Here is a 15,052-nt window from a genome sequence, read left to right on the forward strand (position 1 = left end):
TATCTTAGTGTGATTTTTTTGAATTAGTTGTTGTTTGTATCCTTTGCCAAAAGACAGAATTTCTCATCACCATTGAAACAAAAGTTCAGCACTATTTTATCAGCAACCGGTCTGCAAGGAACAGGTAGCATAGGTAGCTGGAATTTTTGAGTAGCCAGTAAAATTTAAATCAGTACTCAAAAACAAATTCCTAATTATCTGACATAATAAAGAATCATCTTCATTTATCTTTTGTGTCATATACCATGCTTTCCTATTGACAAAATATGTGAGAAGGGCAGAAGTACAGAATCATATAATTGTGCCTCTCTAAGTCTTTTATGCAGCAGCATCGGAATGCTAACATGGCCATGGGTCTCAGCTCTAGTGAGCAGGGATGAACAATAACCCAAGTCTTGTATGTGGCAAAGACAGAGGAAGGGAGGTTCCTATTGCCAGTGTCCTCCTGCTCTCCAGGAGGAGGAATATTATAATTCCTGTTTGTGTCAGCTCACACCAGTTCCAACAGCACAAACCTTTTCATGTAAGTATGATGCCAGCCTAGACCTTGACCCTTACAGCATTTCTACAGACTCTTTCCTTGAGAATTCACCTTATTGCCAAAGGAAGTTCACTTAAGCTGCAAACAGAGGAAAGAGGAATCCAAAAGTTTAAAAAATGAGCACCTGAATTGAGAGATTCAGCTGTGAAACAAGCAGAAATACAGACATTGAGAAATACAAAACAAAGTCCCAGAAAAATATCCAGACAACACATATATATTTTATAAGCACTAGGTGTCATATTTTAAACCATGAGACAAGCAACAAAAATAAAACTGGTTTGTGAATCCCACTGGCATATGTTTAAGCTGATCTATAGCTCTTGTTGTGGCTTCCCCATTTTTGGAAAGGGCTCTTAGTCTAACTTCCATGGAATATTTAGTACGTACTCTGATGTTTTGAAAGACCAGGTCTTTCAAAAAGAGCCATAACTGCGAGAAAATTATTTAATTACATTGAATGCACTCTTCTAGAAACTGTTAAGAAAAATGTAAACAAATGTGGGGAAGTTAAAGTACAAATTATGTAGGGTATATAACTTGTATATCTTCTGTTTTTGCAAGTGTCGTGATTTGATATTAGCCAAATGCCAGGCATATATGAAAGTGGTTTGTTTACCCTCTCCTGCCACAGTTGGGCAGAGGAGAGGGAAAAATTTTAACAAAGGGCACATGAGTTGAGATAAGGATTGGGAGGGGGGAAAACCACTCTAAGGGCAAAACCGGTTCAAATTTAAAGGTATAAAATAAATTTATTACTAATAGAGCCAGAGGAGGATAATGAGAAGTAAAATAAACCCTTAAAACACCTTTTCTCCCACCAGCCCCTCCCTCCTTCCCATTGTCAGTGCAGGGGAACAGGGAGTGGGGGTTTTAGTCAGTTCATCACTCGAGACCCTGTTCACTCAGGGAGAAGAGTCTTTCCTCTGCTATGCCATGGGGTCCCTCCCATGGGCAAACAGTCTTCCCAAAATTGTTGTGGCATGAGTTGCTTGTCCACAGCTTGTAATCTTTTAAGGATAGGCTGCTCTAGTTTGGAAGCAAGGGCTATCTCTTTATCTCTGGAAGCAGATGCCCTTTCTCTCCATTCAGATCTTCCAGAGATCACAGCTGTCATCGCTAATCTCCCCACTCGGGGATGAGCACATTTCCCATAAGCTACAAGTGGATCTTTATGTTCCCCCATAGACTTCATGCATTACAAGGGGATAATTTTTGTCACCACAGTCCTCACCCCAGCTAGCAGAGGAATCTCAAGTCCAATGCTTGGAGCATGTCCTCTCCCTTTCCTTTCCACAGACCTTGGTTCTTCCAAGTTGTTTTCTCTCACACATCCTCACTTCCTCCTCTTCTCTGACTAGAAGAAAATTATTACCAGTAGCTGACAGTAGGTGCCACTGTCAACAAGTTCTACTAATCCAAATATTATTTCAAGATCCTGCAGCACTGAGAAGTTGATCTTGTCTAGGTTCTGTGTCGGGGAGTCACTCATCATGCTTTTGATGCTGGCCAGGTGGCCCCCAACCCATGGCTAGGGCAGTAGCTGCCACCCTGGTGTGGCACGGTTTAACACTGTCCTCATATGGGGCACCACTCAAGTGGGGAAGGGGAAGCCACCGCCACCCTTGCCTTTTGCCTGCAGCATGCTTAGCTAGGGGTAGCCAGGAAGGCAGAGCTTGGTGTGGGCTGCACCATCATGGCAGCAGCCTCAGTCACTGCGGCAGTTCCCCACTCCTGGGGAAAAATTGTGCCTGAACTGTTTTGATCTTCTTCTTAAATGTGTCATCACAGAAGCATTGTGACCTTCCCTAACTGGAATGGCAGCATCTCACAGAAGGGGTAGCTTATTCCTGTGGCCCTCCCCTTTGCAACCAAAAGCTCAGGCTATTCTAAATCAACACAGCAAGCCTATCTCTGAGAATGTAGCACAGAAAGTATGTCTTCCTTCTCACACTTTTGTGAGCTTCCAGCACATTCTGCAATTAGGAAAGATCCCTTTACGTTCCAAAAGCTGCTGACAAGAATGGAAACTGATCTATTATTGGACATAGGTTTATGAACACAAACTTTCACCAGATGTGAAACTTACATCCTTCTGCAACAAATGGCTGCTTTTTAAACAACCTGATACTATGAGTTTTGTATTATTTAATGACCTCTGACAAAAAGTTAGGCATGGGAAAATATGCTTCTTGGGAGACATGAGATGTGATTGATGTAAAGTAACATGGAAAAATCTATAATTGTCAGGAATTGTTTTGACAGACATGGGAGGAGATAGGAAGATCTCACCACTGACATTTTATTTCATCGGGGAATTCTACACAGTCTGATTTCTTTCTTCAAGCCAAGGATGTCCTGGTGTGAGAGTGCGAAGTTTCCCACATCTGCCTAATGATCATGGCAAGGACAGAGGCTAAGACCCTGAAGACCCTGACTGGAGTTCTGGCCTGGTTGAGGTGGATGCTAGCCAAGTGATTGTTTGCAGGTGTGCTTGCTGTGTCACCACGGTACAATGCTTGGAGCAGGGCCTGGCAATTAGCAGCTTGCTTTGTATGCTTACATTTGCTTCATCATCCCTGCTTATCACAACAGCCCGTGAATTTCTCCACCTCTTGGCCAGATACCATTTGGTTTAGAGAACTTTGGTGATTCCCCCATGGAAGATCCCTCATCTGCCTCATGATGGCCATCAAGGATGGAGATTGAAGCCCCACCAAGGACTGAGACTGAAACCCTTAAAATTCTAACACAGGGGTGCTGGCCTGACTGAAGAAGGATGTCTGCCAAGTGGTGCTTGCAGATGCGTTGACTGGACCAAGACCGGTTTCCTATGGTAACCAGTCCTGAAAATATGGTTCCTGCTCAATGCTGGGACTGGTTTGTCCTGTTAGGAACGGGACTGTCTGTTTTTGTTCTCAATGGACTTATTCTTCATTGTCCTGTACCTGCTCCCTGGATGCACTATAAAAGATCCCTAAGTTAACCAAAGACTTTGAGATTCTCCCCAACATGTCAAGATGGATCTCTTGGCTGGACCATGAGGATTTCATCTCTCTGTTGGTAGCTATTGTCCCCACTTTTTTCTCTCTATCCTTTATCTCCTTTCTAGTCCTTGTATCGCATTTGCTGTGGGCACTCAATAAAAGGTGCATTTGTTGTGATTGATACTGAAAATCCCTTCTCTGTTGTTTTTCGCACTCTGACATCAGTAAAATGAACAATCGCGACTCCTGCTTGTACTAGCAGATCGTAACACCTGGTAGCTCAGTTCTTGTTTTGGTCTCAAGATAGTTGTACAACAAACAAGACTGTTGACTCCTAATAAATTTCACCTGTTTTGCTCCTAGGGTGAGCAGTCCCATTTTTCATTTATTCTCACACACTAATAAAAGTTGAATGATATTTGTAATACCTTATTTTCTTCCAGTCAAGGTACAGAAGCAATGATTTAATTTTAATCTTCCAGTTTTCCACTTCAGAAACAGTTTCTATCTTTGCTTCAAAAAGTAATCTTATTATTTTCATACAGAGCATATTTTATTATGAAGTTTTTATCTCTAAAATCTGCAACATTTTATTGCTCTGCTAGGGACAGGTGTTGATGATATATTTCTTTTTTCTGTGCAGCAATATGTTATAGGGGATGTTTTCCCTGTGTCAGGAATTACCATTGATAAAATACACAAAATTCACAAGAACTGGCACTGAAATTTCTGAATGGAAAATGTCAATTTACGTACTCTGCTTCCAATGTGGTTTTTTTTTTGTTGTTTTTTGTTTGGTTTTTTTTAACTTAAATCTTGTGAATTTATTTACTTTGTAGTGACTTCATGGCCAGATCCTGTCCAGAAAAAATCTGTGCTTTAGAAATAGAACCATGCTAGGGTACAGCAGGAGCTCTTCAAACTTCAGACCAAGCTTCAAACCGTACCAACCACAAGTCACTACGTGCAGGCAGACACACACGGAAACAAAAAAATTGATTGCCAACTACGCTGATAAATTGCATTCATTACTTTTCTGTGGTTAAGGGAAGTTTCTTTTTTCTTTAATAACCACAGCAATTAATTTGGAATTCAAAACACCACTGGAATACAAAATATAACCAAGAGAAAAATCAAAGCATATTGTTTCTGTCATCTGAGACAGTTTTTCTTCCATATTATGCTTGACAGTAGTTTATATCTTTTGCTAGACTGCTGCCAAAAATCTTTTAAGACCTTTCTACTTTTCATTGTTGGAAGAGATCATGTGTTGGATAGAAAAAAGTCATCTTCCCATATGCCTTAGTATTTAATTTAGGAAAATTCAAGTTCTGACTCTATTTTTGCAATGTTTACTGTCTTGATGAAGCAATCCTACCAGGTTCCATAATATGAACATCCCATATCATTATTCAGAAAGAATCAAGTTGGGTAAAGTTTTTTTATTAATTTTTAGCTATTTGACCTCAAACTGATAGTGCTACAGGTAGCATAATTGAGCTAATTTGTTTAAATAGAAGTTGAAGAGATAGAGGAAATTAAGATCTGTTTCTTTTGCAGAACAGAAAGAAATTCTATTTAATACCTAAAAGCAGGTAAAATAATGCTAACAGGAAAAGTGGACAATGATCCCTAGAAAGAAGGAGGTTCTTTTCTACTTCACAGAAAATTACTGTTTACCCATTACAGCTAGCCCCTCTGTTACTTTACAGGATATTAATAGTTTATCATTTAGGGTTTTTTATCACTTTAGTTTTTGTGGCTTTTCTAAATTAACATGCCTTTTTAGTACATGGCTTTAAAGAATAGATTTATTTTCTCATGAAAAAAATAAATCTTTCTATCATACTTACCTGTCTGTGTTACATGTTGAAGTGCAGTAAAATATGTATGTATAGAAAAAATTAACATAATTATTTAACACATTGCACATTGCTCTAATAAAAAAACCATCCAATGCACTTGCTCAAAACCCTGTCACCACTGGGCAAGAGCATTTCAGTCAAATGAATATTTGTGTAACATTAATATAAGAGAGGCTGTGTGTCTGTGCATATCAATCTAGCTCTCTAAGCAGCCCATGTTGGTATAAAATTCAGATAATTTTGTCTCTTCTACTTAAGAGTCCCTTCATTTATTCTTGAAGGATTTTGTCGCTTCACCTGTGACAACCACAGGTAAATCTCTGATTAAAATTTGTTCCAATCTAAAATGGATTCTTTCTAATATAGCCTGAAGCTGCTTAGCTTATGAATTTTGTGGTGTGTTAGGATACTCTTCAGTGATAAGAAAAGAGTAGAGATTAGATATGTTCCAAGCTGTGTGTATGTTCCCTGAAAGAGCTGAGAGAAGCAGTCTCTAAAGGAATGTTTTTTTTTCTTAAGACTTGATAGTGGCATATTTCTCTCTTACCAAGGTGACAGCATGTATGAGATGTAAAGACTAGTTTGCTCAGGCAATTACCCCTTGTTGATAGCCAATTACTTCCTCTGTCAAACTTGAAAATAACTTGTTGGTATGTAAGTTACTGCTGTTCTGGAGATGCAGTAGTTTAGTCTCCTGTATCCTTTATGAGCACATTTATTTTAATCAGCAGAGTTTGGAAAGGCTCTTTTTATGCACCCCCTTGTAATATAACAAGGAGTGTATTTGTAGACATAGGAGAAAAAAGATTTGATATATTGCAGAAGAGCATGCCTGATGGGGGAAATCATATCCCATGCTCTTTTTCCATGCAAAGAATGAAAAGTTCATTTTCTATAGCAGTGGCCCAAATTCTTTTTCTAAATAAACATTTCATTTCAGTGAGATACAAACAGTATCATTTATACTTGAGAACAGTGTCTGAGAAAACAGTGATCACACACAATTGGTCTATGAAATTGTGCCACAGAAAATCAAGACTTGCTTTCTTTTGGGCTCATTGCTTATTTTTGGTTTTTTCTTCCTTTTCTTTTATGAGATGTTCTTGTTGCTGTTTGCAGGGAGGGGGGATTTACTTTAAAAACTTTAATATAAAGCACGCATTTTGTGGAATATCTAATGAGTGGGATACTTTGCAGAAAAATCAGTTACCATAAATGAAAAAATACCTGCCAAAAAAAATGCATATTGTATACTTTCACATGAAAACAGATATTAAAGTGAAAATTACCTCTCTTGCCACTGGACAACTTTCTGAATGTAGAAATATTTAAATTTTTCTTCAACTATCAAAAGTTCAGGATTCATTTTGCTGAAGTATATGGAGCCATTTCCATGGCAACTTACTATTTTAGATCTGTGGCAGACACTGGCCTAAATAAGAACTAAAAGTTTACCTCATAACAGTTGACATATTTTGGGTCAATATACAATTATAACATCATTGATTAATATATAAACATCAAAACTACTACAGTACATAGTTAAATACATTAATTATTAAAAATATTTCCATATAAGCACATTTTCACTTCCTACTTAAAAATTAAGAGCCTTCCTTGATGCATATTAATGGCCCACATCAAGATTAATGTTACTTTTGTCAATATTATAGCTTTTTAGAAAGCAAATAATTGCTATTTAGAATAGCAATTATTAGTGTTATCACACTAAAAATAAGTGTTATCACATACCGTATGGAGCAATTGTGACTAAATATTGTCTTTTTCTAGTAACCTCACTATTTTTTGCATGCGTCACCTGAGATTTATTCTCTTTGCTTAGTACTGACATCACTTCTACTGGCATAGCTTTTCATGCTCTTAAACAAAATCAGATTTTTTTTGGAAAGCATACATAGAAAACACGCGCTAAATTAGACTTTGCATCCATGTTCTTCTGTACTCTGCTGAAGTTTGCTCTGCCTTTAGTGTTTTTGCTGGCAGAAGTTATGTTTATTTTCCAATGATATGTGACATTCTTCTGAGATGTATTATGGTTGATCTGTGATTCAATAGTCATATGCTGTGCTCTGGAGATACAATAGTCTCCCTGATTTGTCTTTTTCTTCCTAATGCTGCTGATGCATGTCCTCCATTACTGGTTTGTCCTGATTGTGAGGGGAAAAAAATTACATCTATGAGCACATCTATTTATATCTATTCTTGTTGATAAGAATGTAGCTACTTCCCTGTATCAAAATAGCATGTTGATATTTGTTGATTCTGTGCAATGTCAGCTGCTTTATTGAATTAAAAGGTTCTGCATATTTTTCTAAAAATTCACATTAGTACTGAGAAACAAATAGTTTCTATGAAAACCTGTAGCATGAATTTTTTAAGATGCAAAAAACTACCTACATTTTTTAAAATATTTTAACTTTTTGGTGTATGCTAGAACAGTCATACAGAAGTGACAAAATATCAGAAGACAAGGATCCTTTGTACTTGTTACTTAAGCCTGGAAAGTAACTGAAATATACATGCAAAGTTGTTATCATTCTTTGGCATGTTGTTAAGAATAAAGAAATTTAACCAACTATAAAAGCCCTTACAAAAACATTTAATGCCAATTTGATGTTTACATGAAACCAGGAGAGTTCCAAATACCAAAAAACTTATTGCATCCATGTCAAAGGTGTACAAGGGAGGAGTAAATATTAAAAGAAAAGCCCATTTTCATGGATATTTTTTCTGAAATATCAAAAGGAAAACCAGGTAAATCCTACCAAAGGGGTAATGATAAACCACAAAAATTATTTATCACATTAAAATCCATGTGAATTTGAATACAAATGCAGGAATCTTCTAGAGTAAATTCTCTTTGAGAAGGACTTGATTCACTGTTTTGGAAGACTGGACATTACTTACCAAGGACACTAAAGTTGCAGCTGCAGATTTGAAACAGACTAATATCAAAAAAATAGAACTTTTGATATGCTTTAATTTTTGAAGGTTATTTTCCAAGTCTATTATAGGCCATATATTCCTTTTTTGTACAAAGGTAAATATGGGCACTGTGTATTTATGCAACACTTAAAAAGTTGATACATCAACCCCGTTGGACCAGAAGACTCATGTCTCTGAAAGACTGAGAGATAAAATTTTTAATGTAATATAGTGTCCTAATTAACTCATATGATCCCTCTTTGGTCATTCAATTGCACTCAATTCAATTGGCATGGACAGCTTCCAGGGATGATATCTCACCTTGCACTTTTTGTCCTCCTGGACTTGCTCAAAGCATTTGAGAAAGGTAGAAGCCACAGATGGGAACTTCTGCTCAGAATTGGTGGCTTACAGTGGAGATCACACAAGATGTTGGCAGCATTATGCTATGGAAGCATGACACAGTGAACAGATGAACTTCACAGTTTTTCACAGCTTTTCCAGTACCATATCTACTTGAGTGAAGCAAAACTTCCATATAATCCATTATGCAAAGTCTACCATTTGTCACATGCTGAACAAAGTCCTGCTTCAATGGTGGTGAATCAGAATTCTGAATAAAAAAGGCCTTCTTCATGTCCTCCTGTGTAAGAATAGGTTTGTATCTTTCTAAATTGTTTATAAATCCTCTAGCTGCTTGTTCAGTGCTGTAGGCAAGAAACAGCCAGAATATGAGAATAACAAGGGCCTGAATGTTTGTGAATAATCTATCAAATATATTTGTTTGAAATTTTCTCCATTGATATGGTTATCTTGCATTGAAAAAAAGGCATTTAAAAAGCTATTTTGCTTTACTAATGCATATTAAATAAGGCAATCACCTTGCCTTCTTTCAGTTAAAAAGTTAATAGATCTCCCTTGCATCAACTACAAATACTTGTGTGTGTGTGCATAATAGTCCTACGAGTAACAATGCAATGCAGGATATGGTTAAAATTCACATAATATTTAAATGCTATTTTTGCACCTCTGTGTGATACTTTATTAAAGTTCTGTACCCTGGAGGCTCTCGGTCACTGGGAAATAAATAAAGGTACAAAATAAAAAGTCTCTAAATGTATGAGTGTTTTGTAAATCAGTGATGGGTTTTACACTTTCCTGCTATGTGTCAGACCAATATGAGGGTCTGCAAGGAAGTCAGCAAAACTGCAAATAGACAATAAATATGCCTCTGGCAAAGCAGTTAGGTCTGGAATGGGTGACAAACTCAATGTAATCACAATATTTGAAAGGAGAACACTTTTTCTTTTCCTTGAAAACACTTACCACCTATACAGAAAACACTCAAATCGTCTTTTATGATTTCCACCAGTCAAGTATCCATGAACCAGATTGTTTCCAAGAAAAACTTTTATTAGCTTGGTCTCCAATATGGGAGCACCTTTCTACACTGTGAATATTGCTACTGATGGCACAGATAATTGAAGCATCAAAGAAACTTCCATTCCATCTGCAAGCAGACATATAACCTCAAAGTGTCAAGTGTATTTCATTTACATAGAGAGAACATGAGTGTGTATTTCACTACACTCAAAACAGCAACTTCTAGATATCACTGAGAGAACATTAAAGCTTGTCCTCTTTGCATTTGTATTTACAGATTTTTGTCTTCTGTCAGTAGCCAATTTGTACTATACTGGCATTCAGCAAAGTCAGACCGTGATCACTTTGAATGGGCTGAGCTCATAAAAATTTTCCATGAGTTCCTCAGAGAAACCTAAATGCATTTTCTGAGCTCATAAGGACACCAGAGAGATAAGCAGGTGTAATCATCAAGTTGAAATAAAATGTTACTCTGAGATACATTTTAAAAACACCCCTTCTTTTTTGAGAGAATTCAGAAGTGTTCACAGCCATTGAGCCTCAGTAAGTCTAAGATACAGAACTGTATCAAGACATGTTGTCACTTCAAAAATGTAAACTGGAATCACCATCCAGATCAAAATTGTTCTTTGGACTAGTAAGAACATTCCAAGATTAAAGGAGATATTAAAACATCAGACTTGGATAAAAAATTGAACTTGTAATATTCTTTTTACTGTTTAAAGGTTAGTGATTTGGGGATAGCTGAACTTCAGACCCATCCAAAGCAAATACTTCACCCTTCTTTTTTAATTAGCATAGAGGTAAGATTTTTCATGCTTTTAAACATTTTCATCTAGGGTGTAAATACACTGCTCATCGTCTCCCTCAATTCCTTACGGATAGAATGGTTTAAATGAGTAATACGCTGTACATGAATAGGATTCTTGGTGCCTACTAATATTACCTGTGGCTCAGATTCTTGGAAGACTCAATTGGCTGTTTAATTATTACTCATAAAATTTTCACAGATAAGTGTTTCCCAGTGTATGAAGCTGACGCCAAACACTCACTTCCACTCATAAGTACACTGTACACTGGATTGAAAAAGGCTAAATGGAATTTTGTTTCTCTGCTAGTGATGTGCTACATGGTTGTCTTTTAGCCACTTTGGTCTTGCATGTGCCACACCAATCTTACTAGGTATTGTTTTAGCTTCTCCAACCTGTGGTTGTGAAACCACAAAGCAAGTAAGTCTTGTAAGATTTCTTAGTGTGTTTGATGCAATTTTGACTATAGAATAACAGGTTGTTTGCAAATATTGTATCCACGATTGCACATTAATATTTAAAAAAAACTTGGCATTTATGTATATGTAAAGATATCAACCTATTTAGGTAGCTATATACATGCAATTAGTGCCACTAAATTGGAGATTCAACTCACTGTATATACATGAGAAATGAAAGCATATAACCTACTACCCTGTGTAGTTCTCTTTCCCATTTGAAACAAGCCTCATCATGAAGGCAATACTTAGATAATTAATGGTGGTTTGTCCTTGTTGCCAGTTTTAGCCTACAGCATTGTCTTCAGCAGCATATCAAGACCAGAAAAACAGTGACTGATGCATTGTGACAATCCTTGTGCAAATCATATTAGTCACCCTAACACTAATTTTGCCAAAGCAAAGATAATGATTCTAAATAAAAGATAAGCAAAAACATTATAGCACATTACTAGCAGGTATGGAGGGCTCCTATGGCTCATTTATAACAATGCAAAGCTGCAGAGCTGTTATCTTTATCAGAACCACTTTCTCTTGTTTGTGATTTGTGCCACCAGCAAACAAAACAACCTTGGCACCAGCAGCAGTTTGGGATCAATGTGGGTGTTAATGACATTGTGAGTAGATAAATACAAGGGCAGGAATCCAAATCCCACAACAGCCCTCTTGCAGTTAATGCCATCTCTGCAAATGGCATATTCTTGGAGCTAGTCCAGGAGCCGTGGTCACAAGATGAACTTTCCCTGACTTTGCAATGCATTAACATCCAGTACACCCTGGCATCCTCAGCCCCGGCTTATGAATCACACAGAAGCCCCTACATATATTTTCCAAATAAGTGTCAGCAAACATGTTCTGTACTAAAGAGTACAATTGTTTAACACTTTGTCAGGCAGTTACCATGGGTTGTATCAACACAAGAGGATATGTATTTTATAATTCACTTGGAATAGATTTTTGACCCATGCACCAATGAGCAGGTTGCAGGCTGAGTAGTATTTGCTTTCTAAAAGGCAGTATGATATCACAAGGTCAGTTTACTGTCACTTTTTTCCCTTAATAAAAAAGAAAAAAAAAAAAAAAAGAAAAAAGAAAAAAATTACGGGACATTTAAAATATTTTGACAAGGTGACCCACAATTTTTCATTGATGCTGTGTTTGTCTATGCCCCTGCGCATTGATATGCATGGACCATGTAGTCATTCACTGATGTCTCACTTGGGGGTGGGAAATAAGGCAAGTGGGACTTCTCCAAGGTCTTTCACAGATAGACAGCATCTAGCTATTGATTAAATATTTGGATTGTAATCAACACAGCTAAGCCCTTTTAATCTGCCATGTGCTGTATAAAAAATAATTCACAAAAGAGAAGGACCCACAAGGAGACAATTTTCATTTTTAAATTCATCATAAAATATACCTTAGCAGAAAATAAAGAAATAGAAAATATTGTGAAATCAGTATTGACCCCTGATTCAAATACCAAACTACAAGCCTTGATGTGTTAGGCAATGGCTGGGCTATTTAACTCCACCAAGTTTTACCTGCAGCAATGATGGAGTACATGTTCACAAAGAAAGCCATGTTTTCACTATTTCTGCATGCATTGGAGAGAAGCAATGCTAAATTCCCAGTTCAGTAGCTGAAGATTTTTTTCAGATTCTCAATTCTATCACATCTATGAAATAGGATAGTTTTGAGAGTGTCAGGAGAGACCACCTGTAATGTGTAGGACTCATGAAATTGTATAGAATTGCTTTGTTATTTACATTAGTTTTTGCCAGGATGCCAGTGAAAAAAGCACAAAAAACCCTCACCAAACATCTGGAATGCTGCAGTAGTTATTTCACTACTATCTCTACAATACTCACCTGCACCACGTACCTTCACTCTATGTCCTCCAAAGCCACCAGTCAAGAATAACACTTCTGGTGTTATTCTTGACTTTAGTAATATCTCAAAATTGCATTGTTTTCAAAGGGTCCAGCTGGAATGGGGCTTTTGGTACATGGGAGAGCCTGCAAAGCATTCCCCATATTTGTTACTGGCTCCCTGCAAGAAGAGAATCAGCAGAGGTTAACTCAGCTGGTGAATATCTGCTGAACATCAGTTGCTCAGAGGGAGGATCACCCATCCCTTTCCTACCTCTGTGGTGTTTATAGCATCACATCTGTGAACCCAGCCATTGCATTAAAGATTTGTTGCAACTGTAAATGCCATCTCCTATTCCTCATTAACCATTTCAAAACAGCTTATAACTCTATACATACACTCTGCTCCAGGTACATATTCAGGGGTTCACTTCTTTGCACCCATGGAGGCTGCCTTTAGTCTGGATACAGAGGACACAGCACCAGAGACTCTGTGAAGTGCCATAACTGAAAGGAAGGTTAATACAGCAGGGGAACAGAGCAAAATTCCAAACTAAATAAGTAAAGGTATGGCTACAAATCTATTTAAACTGTTTTAACTGATAGACTGACTAAAATGTCTCACAGATAATATACTGAGCACTAATATATTAAGTCTCACACATAATATATTAAGCACTTTGCACTCTGAAAAGTGTCTTATAATGCAGCAGTTCAATTGGTGCACTAATAATTTGCATAGAAAGGTACTAGGAAAAGATGGAGTAAGAAAATAGCTGTTTCATTACTGTGATTTGTCTATAATAGTACTGTTAGGGAATAAGTTGTATGCCATAGATAAATTAAACCCAAATAGTCTTGAGCTGTAATTTTCTCTCCTTAGTTTAGTGGTGGCCATGCATCTGTACAGCACATCTCTCTTCCATTATTCCCATAGTAGTGAAGTTCATTGAAAAAACATGACAAATTATTTATAGTGCCCACAGATAAAATTGAAAACAAATTAGTAACTATGCTATGTAATTATAATTACAGTTGTAATTGGTTAAAATGAATGTGCAATAAATATCTGAAAGGATGTGTAAACAGAAAGTGAGTTTCAGTTTTGAATCAATAGCTGATGATGCATTCATAATTCTCTTTCTCTTTCTTCTTTTTTCTTCTATCTAATATTAGTAAAATATAAATAATGTAATTTTTTTAAGTTGGAATCTTTTTTATGATTGGGTTAAGAGAAAATATCTCACTAATATTTGTTTGCAATTTTAATGTTTGCTAACTGCAATTCCTTACTCAAAATAAAAGTTTAAGGCTTGACATTCTTCATTGTCACAGGCAAATATAACTGGAAAACAAGAAAAACATTTTTATTCATGGGCTCTGGTTACTCATGAAACAGTAAATCACCACAAAAATGGTCCTAACTTCTTTCCCCTCATCCAAAGATCCAACCAGTCTTTCTAAGAGCAATCGAATTTGGAAAGTAACCACTTCCCAATGGCTCCATTTCACAGCATAACTAATTAATGGGAACAACCATAAGTCTTGGAGTAGAGACATGCCATGTCACCAGCAATTGGACAACTACCACCTTTCTACTAGGCTTGACCCATCAAGACTTTTAGAAGCTTTTGAGGGCTCTGAGCCTCCTCAGCAAAGTCACATGGCCCAGTGCACCTGGCTGGGCACACCAATGGCACAACAGCAATCTACCACAAGATTAAGCACTATTTTTCAGTTTCTAGTCCCACTAACCTATTGTTTATGTTGTGGAAACACCACATCAGAGGTTAAAACTAGAGTCTACTGGAGGAAGTAACTCTGCTCACAAAAAAGACGATCTAACTGTGGGATTCCTTAAAATCAGAGGGTTTGGGGCACATTGCAAAAGGCAGGCCTCAGAGACAGCATAATGGTGATTAGAGCTAAGCAGTAGCTATAAGATTTGTCAGCAGAAAAAGTATACAAGAAGTAAAAAGAAAAGATAAATAAAACAATGGTCTGTGTATTAATGCTTGGGTAGAATAACTCCCTAAGTTGCAGAAAATATATCTGGTGAGATATTAGGAAGTTCTAAGCTTAGTAATGGAGCTCTGTGCATTGTATCTTAAGGTTTACAAGCAAGTATTGTATTCGAAAAAAGCAAGCATTATTTTAACCAAAGGTACTTGTGCTTATAGTGGTTGGATAGA

This window comes from Lonchura striata, chromosome Z (genome assembly GCF_046129695.1).
Source record: "Lonchura striata isolate bLonStr1 chromosome Z, bLonStr1.mat, whole genome shotgun sequence".
Taxonomy (NCBI): domain Eukaryota; kingdom Metazoa; phylum Chordata; class Aves; order Passeriformes; family Estrildidae; genus Lonchura; species Lonchura striata.